Source organism: Chlorocebus sabaeus, chromosome 13, assembly GCF_047675955.1.
Source record: "Chlorocebus sabaeus isolate Y175 chromosome 13, mChlSab1.0.hap1, whole genome shotgun sequence".
Taxonomy (NCBI): Eukaryota; Metazoa; Chordata; class Mammalia; order Primates; family Cercopithecidae; genus Chlorocebus; species Chlorocebus sabaeus.
The window spans coordinates 63,258,267-63,275,271 of record NC_132916.1 but is presented as its reverse complement, the minus strand read 5'-3'; the positions used below and the strand labels follow the sequence as shown (position 1 = coordinate 63,275,271).

General features: G+C 42.8%; 1 long non-coding RNA gene across 2 annotated transcripts in view; it reads left to right on the top strand.

Moving 5' to 3' along the window:
- Window positions 1-15,484, top strand: part of LOC119625184 (uncharacterized) — a 48,527-nt gene extending 33,043 nt beyond the window's left edge. Inside the window, exons 2-4 of one of the 2 annotated variants that reach the window (XR_012095063.1) lie at window positions 3,435-3,556; window positions 7,298-7,429; window positions 14,309-15,484. This is a non-coding gene — a long non-coding RNA (uncharacterized lncRNA). The remainder of the gene's footprint in view (window positions 1-3,434; window positions 3,557-7,297; window positions 7,430-14,308) is intronic. The other variant, XR_012095062.1, reaches the window with a different exon arrangement.
- The last annotated feature ends 1,521 nt before the right edge of the window (window positions 15,485-17,005 follow it).

Here is a 17,005-nt window from a genome sequence, read left to right as displayed (position 1 = left end):
CTCGAAGGAGGATGGGCATAGTCCAGGCTGTAGAGAATGGGGCTCAAGTCTAGGCAACTGGGAGGAGCAGATACACAGGGAAGGTACAAGGGCAGGTGTGGGACATGTTCACTCTGAGGGGGCAGGACCCTGGGAGCAGGGACCTAGAAGCATCTTATGGGCTAAAGACAAAGATGGCCCTGGAAGCATCAGTGTGTGGTGGGGGATGGAGGCACTAAAATTGGGAGAGAAGATGACGTCTCCCCAGAACACAGTAGAGAACAAGGCCTGAGACTGAGCCCCAGGACTCCTAACATCTCAGAGACAGGCAGAGAACACCAGAAAGTGACAAGTACTCTGGATGCCCAAGTAGGAGGTGAACCAGGTAAGGGTGGTGTCCTAGTGGTGGAAAAGGGAGAAGCATCAAGGAGCAGTGATGGAGTTCTTGGCATCAAAAGCTGCTGAGATGTGTAAAAGGACTGAGCCATGCAGATCCCAAAGTCATGAGGGAGGAAAGCTGAGAGTTGGGGCTGGGGACAGAGGGCTTGGCTGCCTTGAGTGAGGTTAAGCAGGGATGGTGAGGGAAGATGGGGACCCTGGTTGGGGGACTGGGGGTGACTAAAATGAAAATGAAAAAAAAGTATCCCTATTAACCATCATGATCTGGTATTTGCAGGAGTCATACAGGTAAAGTAAACAGGGATGTGATGGGAACCAACACCTCTGTGTCCTTTAAATATCTGAGTTGTGCTTATTCCCAAAGTTCCTCTCGGAATGTGTTTCTGATTTGCTATCTTGGCCCTTTGGTGGCAGGAGGCATTTTTCAGGGTCATTTTCTAGCTATTCTTACTGTAATAACTTTTACACAATAGGTCAGGGACTGTAAAAGTTTGGCTACCTGGTAAGTGCATCTATTCAAATTTCACATCTGAGAACTGGGGACATAACCACAGAATAGGTTATTTCCTATTCTTTAGGATTCTGTTTTGTAGAATTTTTGGACTCACAGTGATATGGCTTGGCTGTGTCCCCACCCAAATCTCATCTTGAATTCCCACGTGTTGTGGGAGGGAGCCGGTGGGAGGTAATTGAATCATGGGGACAGGTCTTTCCCATGCTGTTCTCGTGGTAGTGAGTAAGTTTCATGAGATCCGATGGTATTAGAAGGGGGAGTTTCCCTGCCCAATCTCTCTCTCTGCCTGCCGCCATCCACGTGGAATGTGACTTGCTCCTTCCTGCCTTCCGCCATGATTGTGAGGCCTCCCCAGCCATGTCATTAAACCTCTAGCTTTTGTAAATTGCCCAGTCTTGGGTACATCTTCAGCAGCAGCGTGAAAACGGACTAATACACACAGTAACGAGGACTAGGGCCAGAACTGCATTTATTACCTGGTCTGCATAAGTCCTTTCTCTCCCCAGTGGTCTATGATGGCATTTTGTGTTTGCTTGTTTTGGTGGCAGTTCAGACCCTGTTATGTAACAGTCCTCAAAATGCCTGGAAAATGCCTTTCCCCAGTGTATAGTTTTTTTAGTAAATGGCTGCAAGAACTTCTGGGGAATGATTGGGGGAATGTTTGTGGTACATACTTGAGCAAGTTTTAGATGGTCCTTCCTCAAGGAGACATATACTCCCCTTTAATCACGGGATCTCACCTATGAACTGGCTAAAAACTGGATGAGAGACCACAATATTTTTCCACTTTGCAGCCAATGTCAGTCTTCTCTTCAATTTTTTTGTGTTTTATTTTATAAGATAAATAAGTAACATCCTGATTGATTGGATATCCATCTCTCTTGCTCCTAGGAACAGCATGATCTAGTAACCATCACCACAGATGTCTGTAGGCCAAGCCACTCTGATCGCCATTCCAGCCTTGCTATCTTTTATAGCAGTGATGTCCATATTGCCTCTGTTAGGTGCTACTCCCTGGCCTCTGCCATTCCAGAATCTTATTATGTCCATTGATACCAGAAGGCCAGTTTCAAGGCTGCATCTCTTCAACATATAGAAGAAATGTGTCATTGAGTTTCCCAGTGCAAACTTCCTTGGTGCATTTCTTATTGCTTTAGTGAAGCAAATATCTTTCAGGGATTCCTGGGAAATACAGTCAGATAGTGGATTTTCTGATCATATTTAATGAGTGTAATACATATATTTTAACATTTTCACTGCCATGTGCCTTTTTACCTCTTCCTCAATATTTGCCAAAGTAGTTCTGGCATCTCCACCTCATTTACAGTAGGACATCAAAATGGCCAAGCATCAAGAGCAGCATATTAGAATGACTCTGGTGGGATGCAGTGGCTCACACCTACAATTCCAGCCCTTTGGGAGGCCAAGGCAGGAGGATTGATTGAGTCCAGGAGTTCAAGACCAGCTTGGGCAACATGGTAAGATCCAGTCTCCACAAAAAAATAAGAAAATGATTAGCGGGGTGTGGTGGTGCACGCCTGTGGTGCCAGCTACTTGGGAGGCTGAGGCAGGAGGGTCACATGAGCCCAGGAGATGGAAGTTGAAAGTGAGCCGTGATCATGCCTCTGCACTCCAGCATGGGTAACACAGTGAGACCCTGTCTCAAAAAAATAAAAATAAAAAATAAAAAAAAGTATGACTCCATATTTTTTTTTCCAGGAGGCTAAACCCCAAGTCACAGGTGAGTGCTCCAGTGTCAACAAGCTTTTCATTTTTTTTTTTAAGATGGAGTCTCACTCTGTCACTCAGGCTGGAGTGCAGTAGCACAATCTCAGCTCACTACAACCTCTGCCTCCCAGGTTCAAGTAATTCTCATGCCTTAGCGCCCTGAGGAGCTGACATTACAGGTGCCCACCACCACACTCAGCTCATTTATTTTTATTTTTAGTAGAGACGGAATTTCACCATATTGTCCAGGCGAGTCTCAAACTCCTCACCATGAGTGATCCTCCTGCCTCAGCCTCCCAAAGTGCTGAGATTACAGGTGTGAGCCACCACACCTGGCCACTACACAGATTTATATTTTATCCCCTCATCACTCTCCTAGTTCAATACCCTTGAGATTCACTCTCATACATGTTCATCCATTCTTGCTAGTACTTCTTATTTTGACCCTGTAATTGTTTTGATTGTGTAAGCCCTTTCCTTCTGGAGTAGGAAATGCATTTTCCCTCTAGACCCTTACTATTCCTAAGGCAGTGAAGAATGCGGTGGCAGATCTTGGACAGGAAAAAAGCATTGTCTTCCAAGACACCTGACTCAGGTGAGGTTTCTGCAAAGCTTTCAGGGATTGTGGAATTTTCCTCTCTAGCAAGAAGGAGAGGACGGCTTCTTCTGGCAGAAGATTCGGGGGAATTTGTGGGTTCCAGATACTGAGGTTTATCTACCCAAATGTCACTATACCAGCAAATCACTTTTCCTGTCAAGTCCTCAGCTTTGGCATAGAATTTTTTTTCTTTCTTTCTTTTTTTTTTTTTTTTAGACGGAGTCTCGCTCTTTCACCCAGGCTGGAGTGCAGTGGCATGATCTTGGCTTACTGGAACCTCTGCCTCCCGAGTTCAACTGATTCTCCTTCCTCAGCCTCCCGAGTAGCTGGGGCTACAGGTATGTGCCACAGCACTTGGCTAAATTTTTGTATTTTTACTAGACACAGGGTTTCACCATGTTAGCCAGGATGTTCTCGATTTCCGGACCTCATGATCCGCCTGCCTCGGCCTCCCAAAATACTGGGATTACAGGCATGAGCCACTGTGCCCAGCCTGGCATAGATTTTTTGAGGCTTTGCATTCAGTCTCCTTTGCAGTTTTGCTGCTCTTACTGTTGAATCCTGGGCCTGATTTTTCAGCATATATTTCCCTACAGCTACAGGAAATGAGGATCATTTTTTCATTTCCCTCCCTTTTTTTGTTTAGTTTTTCCCCCAAAGTATAACTCACATGCAGCAAAGTACACACATCTAAATGTAGTTGTTTGATATATATATTTATGATATACTTATACACCCTTATAACTACTGCTCAATCAAGATGCAGACCATTTCCAGCATTTCAGAAGGCTTCTTCATGCCTTGCCACAATCATCATTTCCCCCTAAACGGTATCACTATTTTACTTCTTTCACCAGAAATCCATTTTCCCTATTCTTTAACCTTACCTAAATGGAGTCATGGCTTGTGATCTCTTGTTCATCATTATGTCTGGGAGATATGTCTGAGTTGTGCACAGCAGTAGTTCTTTTTTTTTTTTTTTTCTGAGACAGTCTCACTTTGTCACTCAGGCTGGAGTGCAGCGGTGCGATCTCAGCCCACTGCAACCTTCGCCTCCTGGATTCAAATGATTCCTCTGCATCAGCCTCCTGAGTAGCTAGAATGACAGGCGCATGTCACCATACCCAGCTAATTTTTGTATTTTTAGTAGAGATGGTTTCGCCATGTTGACCAGGCTAGTCTCTAACTCCTGATCTCAAGTGATCCACTCGCCTCAACCTCCCAAAGAGCTGGGATTACAGGCATGAGCCACTATGCCTGGCCCAAAGCAGCAGTACTTGTTAATTGCTGTTTAGCATTACACAGCATATTACAATTTATTTATTTATTCTCCCGTTGATGGGCATTTGGGTTATTTTCAGTTTGTGCTATTATGATAAAACAACTATGAAAATTCTTCTTTTTTTTTTGAGACAGGGTCTCACTCTGTCGACCAGGCTAGAGTGTAAGTGGCATGATCTCGACTCATTACAACCTCTGCCTCCCACATTCAAGCAATTCTCTCACTTCAGCCTCCTGAGTAGCCTGGACTACAGGTGCTCACCACCACACTCAGTTACTTTTTGTACTTTTTAGTAGAGACAGGGTTTCACCATGTTGCCCAGGTTGGTGAAAATTCTTATATACCACTTCTGGTGTATGTAAACACTCATTTGTTTTGGGAGTAGAATTTTTCAAGAGTAGAATTTGCTGAGTCATGTGCATATAATTTTAGATAAAAACTGCCAGTTTTCCAAAGTGGTTGTACTGACTTAAACTCCCCCACCACAACATAAAATGTTCCAGGTGCTCCACATCATCGAGTACTTACTTCATGTTGACAGTCCTTTTAAGTCATTCTCATGAGAGTATAATAGCATCAAATTATTGTTTGTACATTTCCTTGATGAATAATGACTTCATTGCCTTTTCATATGCATTTTGCCCTTCGTTTATCCTCCTTGTGAAAAGAGTTTTGGGTACAGTTTTTAAAAATTGGCCTATATGGGTTTTTTTCTTAGTGATTTGTAAGAATTTTTTTATACTCTAGATCTAAGTATTGTGTTTAACTATGTTCCAAGTTTTTGGCTTGCCTTTTACCTCTCCCAATTGTGTCTTTTGATGAACAGAAGTTCTTAATTTTAATGAAGTTCAATTTATCAACCTTCTGTTATAGCTAGTGCCCTTTGTTCCATTTAATCCCAAGGTTATAAATAGGTTCTGTGTTTTCTCCTAGAAGCTTAATTGTTTTACCACCCTCATTTATGTCTGTGATCCACCTAGAATTAATTTGGGGGTGTAGTGTGAAGTAGAGGTCAAAGTTTGTTTTTCTCACATGGCTATCCAGCACGAATTATCAAAAAGACTATCTTTTATTTGGGAGTGTCTTTTATTATTGTTGTTGTTATTATTATTATTTGACAGAGTCTCACTCTGTCACCCAGGTTGGAGTACAGTGGCATGATCTTGGCTCACTGCAATCTCTGCCTCCCAGGTTCAAGTGATTCTCTTGCCTCAACCTCCTGAGTAGCTGTGATTACAGGCACGCGCCACCGTGCTCAGCTAATTTTTGTATTTTCAGTAGAGATAGGGTTTTGCCGTGTTGGCCAGGATGGTCTCAAACTCCTTATCTCAGGTGACCTGTCTGTCTTGGCGTCCCAAAGTGCTGTGTGAACCACTACAACAGGCCTGGGAGTATTGACTGCCATGGAGGACTCTATTTTATAGTGGGCATTGAGTTGGTAGCTACATGACATGAGTATGTTGATTTTTTTTTTTTTTTGAGACAGAGTCTCGCTCTGTCCCCAGGCTGGAGTGGAGAAGTAGCACCATCTCCGCTTACTGTAACCTCTGCCTCCTGGGTTCAAGGGATTCTCCTGCCTCAGCCTCCCGAGTAGCTGGGACTACAGGCGTGCACCAGCTAATTTTTGTATTTTTTTTGAGACGGAGTCTCGTTCTGTCACCCAGGCTGGAGTGCAGTGGCCGGATCTCAGCTCACTGCAAGCTCCGCCTCCTGGATTTACGCCATTCTCCTGCCTCAGCCTCCCGAGTAGCTGGGACTACAGGCCCCACCACCTTGCCCAGCTAGTTTTTTGTATTTTTTAGTAGAGATGGAGTTTCACCGTATTAGCCAGGATGGTCTCGATCTCCTGACCTCATGATCCACCTGCCTTGGCCTCCCAAAGTGCTGGAATTACAGACGTGAGCCACGGCGCCCGGCTGAGTATTTTGATTTCTTTTATCAAGAGTTTAAAAGCAGCTAACCAAAGCCAAGTCATTCTATAATTCCTTTTAAAAATAATTTTTATGGTGACTATTGCTACCTCTTCCAGTGCTAGAATACCACATATTCTTTGCCTTCTGCCTCCACCACATTCCAATCAAATGTAGACAGAGGCAATCAGGGAAGCCATTTTGTGAAGCTACCAGAGAGTATAGGCCTCTCATGTGCTACCAGTGATGGGGTTCTTTTTGCTGCCTGGCTGGTGGGTAATCCCGGTTTAGAATGCTGTCTCGAGGGCATCCTTTCTATGGCCACTTCTGTAGCCACACTTGCTTCTTCTGGGTTTCCCCCAAAGCAGAGCCTGGGCCTAGAGTTGCATGCAGATGCTTGATTTGGTATGCGATTCCAGGGAGCAGGAGCGATGGGCCAAGGAAAGTGAAGTAGGGAAGGAGAAAAAGGCAATGCTAGACTGCATTATTGGGTTGGCCCTGTTGCAGGAGATTGGTGTTTGTTTCTGCTGACACCTGCAGACCTCTGTCTGAGGGACAAAAGAGGAAGCATTTTCCCCACCAGTGGCGAACACTTCTGGGTGCCTCAGTCAGTCCCAGTGGGCTCCTGTGTTGTCCTACACCAAGACACCACTGAAGACCATGGGCAGGAAGCAAGAGAGTGTGACCCATTCTCTCTCTCTCTCTTTTTTTTTTTTTTTTTTTTTGAGATTCAGTTGTGCTCTGTCACAGTCTGAAGTACAATGGCACAATCTCGGTTCACTGCAATCTTTGCCCCCTGGGTTCAGGTGATTCTTGTGCCTAGGCCTCCTGAGTAACTGAGACTACAGGCACCCATCAATAAGCCTGGCTAATTTTTGTATTTTTAGTAGACACAGGGTTTTGCCATGTTGACCAGGCTGGTCTCGAACTCCGGACCTCAAGTGATCCACCCGCCTCAGCCTCCCAAAGTGCTGGGATTACAGGCGTGAGCCACCACACCCGGCCTGCCCACTCTTGAGGTGAGATACGAGAGAGAAAAAGAGTAAAAGCCTGTGTGGAGTACTTGCATCACAACCAGACGTGAGAAAGGAGAGGCACGCAAAAGCTTTCCAATGCATGTGTTGATACGTGCAGCTCCTTGCACCCAAGGACAACAATGCAGCCAGGTACCAAAAAGTATCTGAAGTCAAGTACCTGAAATACCATAAGGTGCTTTCTCCATATCTGCATTTCTCTGTGCATCTGCTTCATTTTCATCCCTCGACAATACAGCTTTCTTTGCTTCAAAAGTACAAGATGGGTGGAAAACGACCATTTCATCTCTTTTGTGTTTACCTGTTTCCTGCTGAATAGGGCGGCCGGACGGAACCAGAGCTCTTTGTTCCAAGTCCAAATATCCTGTAAAGGAAATCTGATTGCTTCAGGTTGGGTCTGGTATCAAGGGCTAGTGGAGTAGAATCACGTTGTTCTAACACAGTTGCTAAGAATCCAGTTCTATGGATTGGGTATAGGGCAGGGTTTTTGTCTCCTGAGCTAACTCCCTTTTGGAGGGGATCACCTTTTAAGGTATCCGCTACATTAATCAAGCTCATCAAAACCTTGTTATTTCTATCTTTGGTGTAATGCTGAGAAAGTCTTACTCTACCGCATGATTGTAAAAACATTCATTTTACATTGTCTTCATATGTGTGTTTATTTTATTTATTTATTTATTTATTTATTTATTTATTTATTTATTTATTTTTTGAGACAGCATCTTGCTCTGTCACCCAGGCTGGAGTGCAGTGGGATGATCATGGCTCACTGCAGCCTCAAACTTCTAGGCTCAAGTGATTCTCCTGCTTCAGCCTCCTGAGTAGGTAGGATTTCAGGTGCCCACCACCATACCAGGCTATTTTTTGAAATTGTTTTTTGTACAGACAGGGTCTTGCTATGTTGCCCGGGCTGGTCTCAAGTCATCCTCTTGCATCAGCCTCCCAAAGTGTTGGGATTACAGGCATGAGCCACTGTGCTCGGCCTTCTAATATTTTTATGATTTTAAAAATTTAAATATTTAATCCACCTGGAATCTAGTTAGGTACAAATTATGCAATAAGGACCCAACTTTTGAAAATATGATTAGTTACCTCACCACCAATTATTTAATAATTCCTTCTCTTCCCACTGATTTAAAATCCCAAATAGTTAATATACCAAATTCATATATATACACACACACACACACACACACACACACACACACACGCATGCACATGGCAGTGTGTGTGTAATACTGCTTCTGATCTTTTCCATTGCTTGGTTCATTACTATTTTAAATATATATGTAATACTTCATAAATAGTTTGAAAACAAGTACTCCCACTGATTTTAAATTTCTTTAGAGGGCCAGACACTGAGGCTCACATCTGTAATCCCAGAACTTTGGGAAATTGAGGCAGGAGGATCCCTTGAGCTCAGGAGTTCAAGACCAGCCTGGGCAACATGGCAAAACCTTGTATCTACAAAAAATACAAAACTTAGTTGGGCGTGGTGGCCTCCCTTCCCATTACAGGCCTAGAGGCCTAGGAGAAAATGGTTTCGTTGGCTAGGCCCAGAGTCCCTGTGCTGTGTGCCTATAGTCCCAGCTACTTGCTTGAGCCTGGGAAGTCAAGGCTGCAGTGAGCCATGATCATGCCACTGTACTCCAGCCTGGGTGACAGAGCAAGACTCTGTCTCAAAAAAATAAAAAAAATTCCTTTAGAGGAACAACTGATTATACATACACACACACACACACACACACACACGCACACATATAACTAGCAGTTTCTTACGCATACTAGATAATGATAACAATTACAGTTTATATTTAAGAATATATATGCATGATTAAATATAAGATATATGTATTACTTTATAGCTTTCATAAATTGCATATCATCAGGAAAAGATTATATCAGTATATTGATACATGTTTCTGTGTGACAGTTTCCATGGTAACCAGTTATCTTTTATTATTGTTTTAAGTAATTCCCTTCCTGAGAGAGGATTACACATATCTCTGCCCGTAATAACTCATAATGCCTTTGATATGGTCTGGTTGTGTCCCCACCCAAATCTCATCTTGAATTGTACTCTCATAATTCCCATGTGTTGTGGGAGGGACCCAGTGGGAGATAGTTTAAATCATGGGGGCAGTTTCCCCCATACTGTTTTCATGGTAGTGAATAAGTCTCTAATGGTTTTATCAGGGGTTTCTGCTTTTGCATCTTCCTCATTTTCTCTGAGGCCTCCCCGCCATGACTCTGAGGCCTCCCCAGCCGTGTATAACTGTAAGTCCAATTAAACCTCTTTTTCTTCCCAGTCTCAGGCATGTCTTTATCAGCAGCAGGAAAAAGGACTAATATAGTAAATTGGTACCAGTAGAGTGGGGTGTTGCTGAAAAGATACCTGAAAATGTGGAAACAACTTTGGAACTGGGTAACAGTCAGAGGTTGGAACAGTTTGGAGGGCTCAGAAGAAGACAGGAAAATGTGGGAAAGTTTGGAACTTCCTAGAGACTTGTTGAATGGCTTTGACCAAAAACCTGAAACAATATGGACAATAAGGTCCAGGCTGAGGTGGTCTCAGATGGAGATGAGGAATTTGTTGGAAACTGGAGTAAAGGTGACTCTTATTATGTTTTAGCAAAGAGACTGGTGGCATTTTGCCGCTGTCCTAGAGATGTGAGGAACTTTGAACTTTAGAGAGATGATTTAGGGTATCTGGAGGAAGAAATTTCTTTTTTTTTTTTTTTTCTGAGATGGAGTCTTGCTCTGTCACCCAGGCTGGAGTGCAGTGGGGTGATCTTGGCTCACTGCAACTTCTGCCTCCTGGGTTTAAGCAATTCTCCCACCTTAGCCTCCAGAGTAGCTGGAGGCGTGCACCACCACACCCAGCTAATTTTTGTACTTTTAGTAGAGATGGGGTTTCACCATGTTGGCCAGGCTGGTCTCGAGCTCCTGACATCAGGTGATCCTCCTGCCTCGGCCTCCCAAAGTGCTGGGATTACAGGCATGAGCCACCGCACTGGTGGAGGAAGAAATCTCTAAGCAGCAAAGCATTCAAGAGGTGACTTGAGTGCTGTTAAAGGCATTCAATTTTATAAGGGAAGGAGAGCATAAACATTTGGAAAATTTGCAGCCTGACAATGTGATAGAAAAGAAAACTCATTTTCTGAGGAGAAATTCAAGTTGGCTGCTGAAATTTGCACAAGTAAGGAGGAGCCGAATGTTAAGCCCCAAGACAATGGAGAAAATGTCCCCGGGGCACGTTGGAGGTCTTCACAGCACCCTTTCCCATCACAGGCCTAGAGGCCTAGGAGAAAATGATTTCGTTGGTCAGGCCCAGGGTCCCTGTGCTGTGTGCAGCCTAGGGACTTGGCACCCTGTGTCCCAGCTGCTCCAGCCATGGCTGAAACGGGCCCACATAGAGTTCGGGCTGTGGCTTCAGAGGGTGCAAGCCCAAAACCTTGGCAGCTTCCACGTGGTGTTGAGCCTGCGAGTCAAGAATTAGGGTTTGGGAGCCTCCGCGTAGATTTCAGAAAATGTATGGAAACGCCTGGATGCCCAGGCAGAAGTTTGCTGCAGGGGTGATGCCCTCATGGAGAACCTCCGCTAGGGCAGTACAGAAGGGAAATGTGGGGTCAGAGTCCCTACTGGGGCACCAATTAGTGGAGCCTTGAGAAGAGGGCCACTGTCCTCCAGACCCCAGAATAGTAGATCAACCAACAGCTTGCACTGTGCACCTGGAAAAGCCACAGACACTCAACACCAGCCTGTGAAAGCAGCTGGAGGGAGGGAGGCTGTACCCTGCAAAGTCACAGGAGTGTAGCTGCCCAAGACCATGGGAACCCACCTCTTGCATCACCATGACTTGGATGTGAGACCTGGAGTCAAAGGAGATCATTTTGGAACTTTAAAATTTGACTGCCCTGCTAGATTTCGGACTTGCAAGGGCCCTGTAACCTCTTTGTTTTGGCCAATTTCTCCCATTTGGAATGGCTGTATTTACCCAATACCTGTACACCCATTGTATCTAGAAAGTAAGAGCTTGCTTTTGATTTTACAGGCTCATAGGCGAAAGGGACTTGTCTTGTCTCAGATGAGACTTTGGACTGTGGACTTTTACGTTAATGCTGAAATGAGTTAAGACTTTGAGGGACTGTTGGGAAGGTATGATTGGCTTTGAAATGTGTGAACATGAGATTTGGAGGGGCCAAGGGTGGAATGATATGGTTTGGCTGTGTCCCCACCCAAATCTCATCTTGGATTGTACTCCCATGATTCCCACGTGTTGTGGGAGGGACCCACTGGGAGATAATTTGAATCATGGGTGTGGGGGGTCTTTATCAGCGGCATGAAAATGGACTAATACAGCCTTCTGTGGAAAAAGCACACATTCCTGCTCCATTGATGTTGGTCTTAGACATGTGGCTTGTTTTGGCCAATGGCAGGTGAGCGGATGTGACTTATATTATGTTGAAATCAAAGTGTTGATCATTCTTGTGTGTTTTTGCCAACTCTCTCCTCTTTTTCCTGTGCCCTGAGAATGGCACATCTCAGCTATTGAAGAACACACATGGAGCGGGAGAAGAACTACCATCAACCCATGGCTAATGAGCAACATGAATGAGATATAATCCTTCATTGTTTTAAACCATGGTGATTTGGGGGTTGTTACTGCAGCCTTCCTAGTAAATGCTGACGAGGACACCTGGCATGCTCACTGTTGACAGTCAAATTTTGACTGCAGTTATCATTTGGGTCAATCTGACTGACCTAGCTATCTTTTATAATGATCCAATGCAATTATTTAACTCAATACTTTTTATAAATATGGCAAAAAAAGATTAATTAGAATAACTGAGACCTCAATGGGCATACGGCACATAAATGTTACTCAACAGTTATCTTAAATATAGTGAAGCTGGCTGGGTGCGGTGGCTCACACCTGTAATCCCAGCACTTTGGGAGGCCAAGGTGGGTGGATCACCTGAGGTCTGGAGTTCAAGATCAGCCTGACCAACATGGAGAAACCCCATTTCTACTAAAAATACAAAATTAGCCAGGCATGGTGTTGCATCCCAGCTACTCAGGAGGCTGAGGCAGGAGAATTGTTTGAACCTGGGAGATGGAGGTTGCGATGATCTGAGATCGTGCCATTGCACTCTAGCCTGGGCAACAAGAGTGAAACTCTATCTGAAACACACACACACACACACACACACACACACAGAGTCAAGCTGTTAAGCTTTCTGTAAGTAAAAGAGACATCCTTCAGCAAGATCTAGCAACGGTGATTATTATAAATATATAGTTGGCAAAAAGAGACATAGAATCTCAAAGAAACTGAAGACCAACAGATATCTTCAGAATCTGGATTGATTCCACGGCAGTTAAGGGACAGTGCATTATCCTTGTCATTTGAGTGCTGTGGTATTATTAACATGGCTCTGATACTCTTGATCTCTGCTCCTCTTAGTGTCCTTTTGCTTCTCTTTCTGCTACCAGCTGACTTCCTTATGGTTTATTCCATACCATTTCCCTTCCTCAAAGCTTCTACTATAACTACCATTTATGATTTTTCATACCTTTATCTTGCTCATAAGTTTGGTTTGCTCCAGGCTACTCCTGCCTCTTCTCTTCTTCTAGGTTATCTTTTAAACTTCAGTTCCCACTATTAGTTGCCCCATTTCAAATTCCTGAGAGTATGATTTTGTTGAACCCGGCTCTAGTGGGTTAAATAATCTCTACCTCCAATATTCATGTTCACTTGGAACCTCAGAATGTGACCTTATTTGAAATAATGTGGGGATTTTTTGTTTTGTTTTGTTTTGAGACAGTCTCACTCTGTCACCTAGGCTGGAATGCAGTGGCATGATCATGGCTCACTGCAGCCTCGACCTCCTGAGCTCAGGCAATCCTCCCACCTCAGCCTCCCGAGTAGCTGGGACTATAGGCACATGCCATGACACCTGGCTTATTTTTGTATTTTTTTTATAGAGATGGAATCTCACTATGTTGCCCAGGCTAGTCTTGAACTCCTGGGCTCAAGCAATCCTCCTGCTTCGGCCTCCCAGTGTGCTAGGATTATAGGTGTGAGCCACTGCACCCAGCCTAAAACCCAATCTTTATTGCATCTCTTTCTGCTAACCAACTGGCTTCCTTACAATACATAATTTAATTTATTAAAATAAATATTTATTGATTGACATACATTATTTTCTTCTTTAGTAATGATTATTACTGATTAGCAGATAGTAATTTGAGCCTGAAAATTAGTGTGTTGTATAAGAACAGGCAGTAGGATAAGTTTGGCCCATGGGCCATAGTTTGCCAACTCCTGCCATAGAAGAAAGTTGCTGTTGCTTGTTCACCAAAAATCAATCTTATTTTCCTAATAGGACCCTAATTTCCTTCTGGGAACCTTTCCCCTAGCCCTACCTGTCATTGAAAATGATCAGTGTGCACACTTCCAGTAATGCCACAGAAGCATGAGGCCCTGGCTATGGTGACCGGTTCCATCTGAGTAAATATTACAGTTGCATGGGATCTACTTTTTCTTTTTTCTGTTTTGAGACAGGGTCTTTCTGTGTCGCCCAGGCTGGAGTGCAGTGACGAGATCATGGCTCATGTAGCCTCGACCTCCAAGCCTCAACCAATCTTCCCACCTCAGCCTCCTGAGTAGCTGGGACCACAGACACATGCCACCATACCTGGCTAATTTTTAAAATTTTGGGTAGAGACAAGGTCTCTCTAGGTTGCCCAGGCTGGTCTCAAATTCCTGGGCTCAAGCGATCCAACTGCCTCGCCCTCGCAAAGTGCTGAGATGACAGGCTGAGCCACCACACACTCTGCCTTGTTTTTCTTTTTCCACAGGAACCTGTGGTGATAAGGAAGATGTGAGCCTGGAGATACAGAAGCTACCACATGAATGTTAAAAATGAAGCTGACACAGCAAAAGGCAGTGCCAAGGAACTAAAAGAAAACAAATTTTGATTACATTTTTGGAGTTCATGGGTCAAGCAGTTCATGACACTGAAGCTTTTCCGCTACATGAATAAATAACTTTTTCTTTGCCCTTAAAGTGGGTTTGTGCTGGCTTCTCTATCACTCACAACAACTGGATAGTAACTGAGGCAACACTTCCTACCTCTTACACACATTATACCCATAAAACAGAAACAACATCTAAAATTAGATTTCAACACAACTACCAAAGCAGAAACGTTCAAACCAACAAGTTATGGATAATGTTTTACTGAAACTACATTTCTCCTTCCAATGTGAGTATGGTGTTGGCGAACATGTTGCGTGTTGATTCTGCTTGCCTTTGTGTCCTGCACATAGGGTGTGGACTGTGTAATGAATCGTTTCTTCATTATGTTTCTCAGCTTGCATGGTTGCATCACCTCCATTCACAGAGCTCACTGTGACAGCATTCAACCTTGTCTTGGTACAAGTGTGTAATTTACATAATAGTAGCCTCTGTACTTTCCTCAGTAACTTAAACAAAGGAGACCATCACTCACTGTGCTTGCCTTTCAAATTAGATTTGATATCAAATTAAAGTCTCATTTTATTAAATTTCTGAAGCCAAAGTCTTTGACCTATGAAAGTATGTTTCAATTATGAATGGAAAAGAGAAGCTTTGTGTTATTAACAGGAAAAGAATTCAAGTGTGACGGTTGTGTCAATGCCATTGGGACATGCCAGTGCTCAGTAACTCAACAGACAAGCCTACTAGACCTGCTTTACTCATTCGTGGCCCTGTTTCTTCACTTTCTGCTGACTCCCACCTGTGTTTCATAATTCTATACACTGATGTGGTTTATTACTTCTAATCGGGACCTTAAACTAATTGTGAAACTTGTTAGAGTCTCTTGGTATAAAATGCATAGTCTTCATACAATTAGAATGTTATAATCTGGACCTACCAATGTGAACAAGTGAACAAATGTGCTGTTTATTTTAACCAGCAGTGCTGTTTTAGTTAGCTATTTATCTCCTAAATCTCAAAAACACTCAGTAGCTTACAACATGAAGCTGTTTTTCTTTTTTTTTTTTTTTTTTTTTTTGCTTATAGGTCTGTGGGTCAGCTGGGGTAGCTCTGCTTCAGGTTGTAGGTCATCTCGGCTTGGCAGACTTTAGGTTAAACATAAGACTGTGTGTCTCATTTTGGGGCCCACACTGAAGGGATAGCAGCTAGCTGGTGCCTGCTGCCTTCATGGCAATCACAGGGGTGCGAGAGGCGGAGCTGAAGGACACAGCACATTTAAGTCTTTTGTGTGTGTCATGTTCAGTGACATTCCATGTCCAGAGCCAGCTACATGGGTGGATCATGAATAGAGGGGAGAAATGCACCCCACCCACTTCAGTGAGCTTTAGGTTTACATGGCTGAGGGATGGAGGGAAGAATTTTGGACAATAATCCCATCTAGTACATATGGCTTCAATTTGTATGAACCCTGTCTCTACTCCTCCAACCCTCTGATCTCAATTGCTATTGCTAATATGCCCTGTGGGAGTGAGAGGGCTTTCTATAAGGAAGAGAATGACTTCCAGATAGCTTATTGGCCATCAATCTAGGAGCTGTTACAGCTGAGAAACATTTTGACCCAACCCTCTGGCTTCTTCGTTGATTTATTTTTCTGATAAAATTCATGTTTTTAAATATTAAGCTTTAATGAAGTTAATGTGTTCTAATGCAGTAAAAAATAAAGCATATATGATTCTATCATTTGTAAATATACAATATAACTAGTAAGAAATAAGGGGTCTCATTCACACCCAGATTTATAGGACCCAGCACTATGTGCTGGGTACATAATAGAAGCTCAGTAAGTATTTGTTGATTGAAGTGCCTTTTCTTATTTACTAATGATTATTATTGATTAATATATAATAATTTGGGCCTGAAATAGACATTTCCCTTTTTAATATAATTATATATATGTGCATATCATATCATTAATATCCTCTGACTTTATTAGTGTCTGTTAACCACGTCGGAAAAAGTAAAGGTGTTTATAATGCATGCACAGAAAAATGATACGTTTGTGTTCGCTGTTTTTAGGACCAAGAAAAAATTATTGGTTGCTGTTTTCTCAGTTTTGGTGCCTTTAAAAATAAATTTTACTGTGCATATTTGAGTTTTACAACATCAACATCATGTTATGAGATACATATAGATAGTAACATGATTACTATATTCTCAGTTTCGTTTTAAAGGAATACTTGTTTATATATCCTTTTGATGTGGTAAGAGACCTTAGGAGAATATCTAAATGGATAGTTAGAAATATGTGTCAATATAAGCAAAATCAAATTTTCAAGATTGTAAGTATCAGCCAATGAAAATGCCAGTTAAAATTACTTTTAAATAGCATTTAAAATTAAAATTATGTATGATGCAGATATAAAAGATACAAATTTTTTATATAAATTACAAAATTGTTTTCTTCATGAAAGGAAAAAACTAATTCCTAGAGTTGATTTTATGAAAACTGAACGCATCATAAAACAAAAATAACTTAATTGAAAGATAGTTTGCTTTGTGTCACAGGTCATCTGTTT